Here is a 6324-nt window from a genome sequence, read left to right on the forward strand (position 1 = left end):
ATGAGAAAGATTATCAAAGAAAGAATTTTTTTCCCTTTTCTGGGATGAGATTCTTACCACATTTTTAAAGTGGTAACAGTTCATCACAAGATTGTATAATTGATCAACACAGCTACCTGCAGTTTTGGACTGTCATGGCGACTGTCATGATCACAGAATTGTAGAGTTGGATGGGACTCCCAAGGGTCATCTAGCCCAACCCGCTGCAGTGCAGGAACGACGAGCTCCTGCACTTCAAATTTCACCACTGCACCACTAATGCCAATGCAGGATTAATGTACATTACCGGATCTCTTGCATTACATTGTTTGGGGTTCCTGTTTTGCAAGAAAAGTGGAATATAAATTTAAAAGTAAATAAAATACATATTTGTTTTATTGAAAATATGTTAACCCGCCCTACCATGCAAGGCAAAATAAAAACGAACAGAATGTAAACAGAAACCATAAATGAAAGCAGATGAATGACGCAGAATCAGTAACCAAATAAGTTGGCAATAGCAACAAGCAGTAAGATCGTTTCCTTGCTCAAGTGGAATCTTTATTTTTTCTTTGACTAAGCATTGACAAAATCCTTGCGGCATGTGAGAGGCAAGAACTATTGCTGGGAATTGTCAGAGGTTCAAAGTCAAGATCAAAGTGTTTCCCCTCCGAATTGCTCCAGCTGTTTTGCCCTCCTATATGCCCATAAAAGCTGAGAGGACTCAGCAGGATCACAGCTCCGCATGGGGTTGGGCACTTCTTTCCCCCCTTTGCCTTTCCTGTGCTATCAGCAGCTCCATCCGAAAACACTGTGGAAACCTGGGAACGCACTCCTTTCACATCTCCCACTGTTCAAAGGGCAGGGCATGGATTTTTCAGATGGGTTCCAAAATGATAACAGATTGTTCTGTTTGCTGGACTGTTATAAGAATTTTAATGTCAAAGTGGGAAACCTCCCCATTGTCTCTTTCCTCACAAATCTTGTCCTCAGAAATCCGGTCTTAAGGGCACATTCAAGATACAGTGGCGTAGCGTGGGTTGTCAGCACCCGGGGCAAGGCAAGTAATTTGCGCCCCCTAACCCGTGGATTTGCGCCCCCTAACCCGTGGATTTGCGCCCCCTAACCTGTGGATTTGCCCTAACCCCAGATGTTGCGCCCGGTGCGGCCGGCCCCCCCTGCACCCCCCACGCTACGCCACTGTCAAGATATGAACAGGGTGTGAGCCTGTGACCTGTGACCTAGCTGCCTTGCTTCTCAATATTCTCTGGTTGGCCTCTGTTATTCTCTCCTACCGATAGAGAACATAAAAAGACTACTCTATATGGGCTCTTGGGTACCCCATAAGGGGAAAAGAGCAGTTTTTTTCTTATAACATGGACCAATAGAATATTTTACTGGATGAAGCTGATGAAATGAGCTCCCCTAGAAAAACCTATGCAGTAGGGATAGTTTAGGTGGTAGAGCATGAGATTCTTAATCTCATGGTTGTGGGTTCAAGCCCCACATCAAGCCCCTTCCTGCATTACAGGTCCCTGTGTATATCACTGCATACAAAACAATCTACTCGGAAGACAGAGAAATCTTGAGAAACAAGTCCACTAGTTGAAAGACAGTGATACTTTTGTGTTTTCTAGGGACAAAAGAACCAAAGCATAATGCATCGGCCCTACCCCACTTCTGAAATCTCTTCATGGAATCATAGAACTGTAGAATTCAAGGGTCTCTGAGGGTCATCTAGTCTAACCCGCTGCAATGCAGGAACCCACCAATCTCCTGGTTAACAGCCAGACACACAGACCCCTTGCTCAACAAGATGTGCAGCACTAACTGGAGATCCAGAGTGGTATATTGAGATGGGAATGCTTGATGAGGACTGGGAAGACTTAAGTTGAAATCACCACTCAGCCATTAAGCTTGTTGGTGGTTGACTTTGCGCTTGGCACTCTCTCAACCTAACCTACCTCCCAGGTTGTTGTGATGATAAAATGAGCATATACATTGCTTTGAGCTCCTTTGGGGAAAAAAGGTGGGGTATAAATGAGCAAGGGCACTGAATAGGTGAAGAACAATAAATGCATTTTTCAGCATTTAGTTCTAGACAATTCGTTTCAGTGCAATAAACACACAGTTCTTATCCATTTAACTTGCAAGCAATTAATGCCTTCTGAAATGTGCTTCTTCTGCAGCGATATTGCATTATTTAAGTACTCAAGCTAGTGTTTTGTCGGTGGAAAAATGAGGTTTTTCTCCACAGGTAGTGTATCCATTGCTGCCGCAATTTCTCTGTACAGCAGGACTGCTAGTTTTGTTAGCTATTGTCTAAGAGGCATCCTTTGTGTTATTGTCTACATATAGACAGGCACATAACTCCTACCCACCGTACTCCTACACACATCCATTCTTTTTGTGACTCAATTTCAAAAAATATATATATTCAGCAATTTTAGTGAGTGCTTGCATTTTCCTCAGAGTGCTAGAATGTACTTTTCTACATGGTGGCAGCGCCACATAGAGAAGAAAAATAGCAACTATGCTGTGTGAAAGAGACATACGATATCATCCAAACCGTGAGCTTATGTAGCCATGTTCTGGTACTGTGTAGTTATGAAAATGTTCCTTTTGTCATATATATATATATTGCATATTGAACTAGTCTTCTGAATGCTCCAATACGTTTTTGCTGTTCTGACCAGTAGACAAAGCAAAAGAGATAAAGGTTCCAGTGGTGCTCTCAATGCTTTAGCCTTGCCTTATGGTGTGTCCTTTGGTGACAGAGATGGGCAAGCAGGGGGAAGGGCGTTGTGTTGTAAAATATGTAAACGTTTAAGTTCTGTGCCGGGCTCCAAGGGTCTAGGACACCAGTTCTTGGGGGAGGAGGAGGAAGCTGAAAGAGAGGCTCAGAAAATGCGCCTGTCCTTTGTTCTTGGATTTGGATGTGTCAGGAGGGGCCATGGAAATTTTTGGAACTTAGACACTAAATGGAGCTCACAGCAGGTGCTTCATCTGGCATGAAGAGGACAAAAGGACGGGTGGGGAAGTGTTTGGAGTGGACAATTGCAGCTCAGCATGTCCTGAGTGTGTCAAATCCCTCAGCTTCCATGGAGCTGATGCCTCATCCATAGTGGTCCAGTTTTTTCACAACCAGGCTGTGCATATCAAAGGGGCCTGATCTCCCGAAAGGGATGAGGGAGTACAAAAGAGCTGGGTCAGAATGGCAGCTCAGATGGGAGGTGCTACATTTGCAGGAGGTAATAAGGACAAGGCAGGCCGCAACTCAAAACATGCTTTCAAATGGTGACAGAAAATCACGCACTGAGTTACCCCAGAGTTATTGTACAATATACATTTAGTAATAGAAGGTAGAGACATGCGTGAAGACTTTTTCTCCCAATTTATGCAGACCAGTTAACTCCACCTACTCACAAACTGATTGCCACTTTAATACGTTTGTTATGTGGTTATTACAGAAGCTGTACGCCGGCTCCCTCGGCCAATAAAGCGAGATGAGCGCCGCAACCCCAGAGTCGGCCACGACTGGACCTAATAGTCAGGGGTCCCTTTACCTTTACCTTTTACACCAGAGTAAAATGTGGATACTCATCTCAGTGTTCTCCTGGACTAGATGACCATCATGATCCCTACCAGCTCTATGATTCTGTGATTTTATAGTGGAATCTACACACATATAAAAAACTCTGCGAAAATGCTTTTTAAGGAAAATTTTGAAAAACACATTGAATTTTATGTAGCTCACTCTCGCCATCTAGTGTCACATTTGTATATTGCACTTTACTACACATTTTAAAACGTTTTATTTGCAGCTGTCTGTCCCATGTCTATGTGAAAATGCAGCAAGGTTGTTTTCCTCTGCTGTGTTTCAAGTCACATTTGCACATGGCTGTACACACCACAGACAGGGTGGGGATGTTTTCACCTGATGCACATTATCAGTTTAGTTTCCTTGCCCCTCCAAACCACCACGCCCCAACTCATTTTCATGAAGTGGTCATCTGCACAATGGCTGCCTCAAATGTACACGCCTCAGTTTAGCAGCAAAGGGAATGTGGATTAAAGGCTCCCCCACACTTCTGCTTGTCCTATGATTTCCAGGCATGGGTTCAAGAGATTTTTCAACGGGTTTTCCCAGGGATAGCAGCGAGACAAATGAAAAACCTCTCAGACCTGTGCCTGGTATTCGTGGGGCAAACGCAAGTGTAGATGAGTCTCAAAAAACCAGAATATAGTTCTGCATAATGTGTAACGTGATGTGTACATGGATTCAAAGGCCATCGGTGGGAAGCGCCCTGGAGCCAGAGTAGATGGCAATGTGCACACAGCTATTGACTGGGAAATGAAATCACAACAGAACAAGACTGTGAGGGTGGGCGCACCTTTCTCCTGAAGTTTCCACTAACTTATCTGTGCAAAAAGAAGTTGAGGTGGGGTGGGGTTATGTATTTGCAGCAGTGACTCAGCTGGGAAAGAAATGCAACTCGCTGTTTGTTGCTGGGATCTTATTATCAACCAAACCCCCATTGGTTTCGTCCATTGTTTTTTGTACCGTTCTTAAAACTATTTTTAGCTCTTTTATGGCATGTCTGTAAATCAACTTTTGGTGCTTGCCAGTGTAACGAGGGCCTAAAATATTACTGCAAAAGAAAAACACCATTCCCAGGTAATGCGACAAAGCTGCTTTTCAGAGTCGCATGCATATGACAAAAATTAAAAAAATTTTGCTGCTAGATGGGAGCTTGGCTCAGCTTGGATAATTTATTTCTAGATACTAGAAATGTGCGGCGAGAGTAGAACAGTATGCTGAGTTGTGACTTGCTCTGCAGTATTTTTGCTCTCTTTAAATGTTCCACTTGCCACATACTGAGTAAACTGTTGGGGAACAACAGCAAACATTTTTGCTTCAAAGGCAGCATTTTTCTCCTTGTGAAATGTGCCTTATCTAATGGGTTCAAGTGTGAAATACCTTAGGCTGCTGTTATCAAGCACAAATCCCACTCCTGCTTCAAAGTGATAGGAACAAAGTCTCCCCTGTGCAGCTTCTAAAACCCACAACTGGATTTTGCTGTGGGTTTTGGATGCTGCAGTACACAGCTAGAAGTGTACTCCATCTAATTAAAACTTTTACTAAAGTGCCTTCAGGGCTTAATTTCAGCCAAAGCCCCTACGGAAAAACTCCATTACCTCTATTAGATTTTAGAGGTCAGCTGTAAATAGGTAGAGGTCTCTGCGCATGTTCAAAGTGAATTATCCTAATCACAGATCTAGAATTAGGAAATGTTTGTCAATTTGGCAGAAATGCCAAAACCAATAAAATAACTGGCATTTCTGAGGAATTACAAGCAAGGGCGTCCACAGGAATTTTTACAGGGTGGCAGAAAGCAGTAAGCACTCCAAATAAATAAGGGGGGGGGGGTAACCAGAGTTAGAAATATCATACTCCTCTCTTTGTTTTCACCTTTTGTTTTGGGTAGGCACACTAATGTCTAATCACAGCTGCACTAAAATCTGGGATACCTGATTGTTTTATCTGGGTCAGCAATTATTTCTCTGCTAGGGAAAAGCAAACTGAAATACAAATGAACCAATAAGTTCTTTATCCAGACAACGGGTGTGTCACTCCAACTCCTCTTTGTCTAACTTCTCATCTCCTTTCCTAAATGTCAATCATTGCTATAACTTCATTCACTGGCTAAAAAAAACTGAAGTGAAGCAGGCTGGTTTTTTTTAAAAAAACACCAAATGAACAGAATAGTACCTGCATATGTTCGCCTCGTCATCTGGGTTCTACAAGGGCTAGATATTTGCTGTTTATTCATTTATTTGTAATAAAAGGGAGGTGGAACCCATGGATTAGGGTTCATCAGGGCAGGAAGCCTTCCCCCTTGTGGGTGACAATAACTGGAAGCTGTAACGACAAAATGAAATAAGTATAATGAAGCAGCACTTTTATATGTGTTTTAGAGAAACAGATTTCATAGGGATTCACACCAGCAAACTGCATTGCATCAGTGACTAATGGGATCAAGAAATGTTATGAAAGAGATTGGGGTTGCGATAAAAAGCTAACTTAGAATATTAAGAACATAGGAACAACCTACTAGATCAGTCTAGTGCAGTATCATGTTTTTACAATGGCCAAATAGACGCCTGTTGGAAACCTGCACGCAGGACCCAGGAACAAGTGCCCTCTGCCCTCCTGTTGTTACCAGCAACTGGTATTCAGACACTACTGCCTCTGGCTGTTAGGGCACAGCCATCATGGCCAGTAGCCATTGATATCCTTTTCCATTTTTTCCATTCCTCATTCAGGCCATCTTAAGTTTGTGG

Source organism: Podarcis erhardii (genome assembly GCF_964252035.2).
Source record: "Podarcis erhardii genome assembly, chromosome: 1".
In the NCBI taxonomy this organism is placed as follows: domain Eukaryota; kingdom Metazoa; phylum Chordata; class Lepidosauria; order Squamata; family Lacertidae; genus Podarcis; species Podarcis erhardii.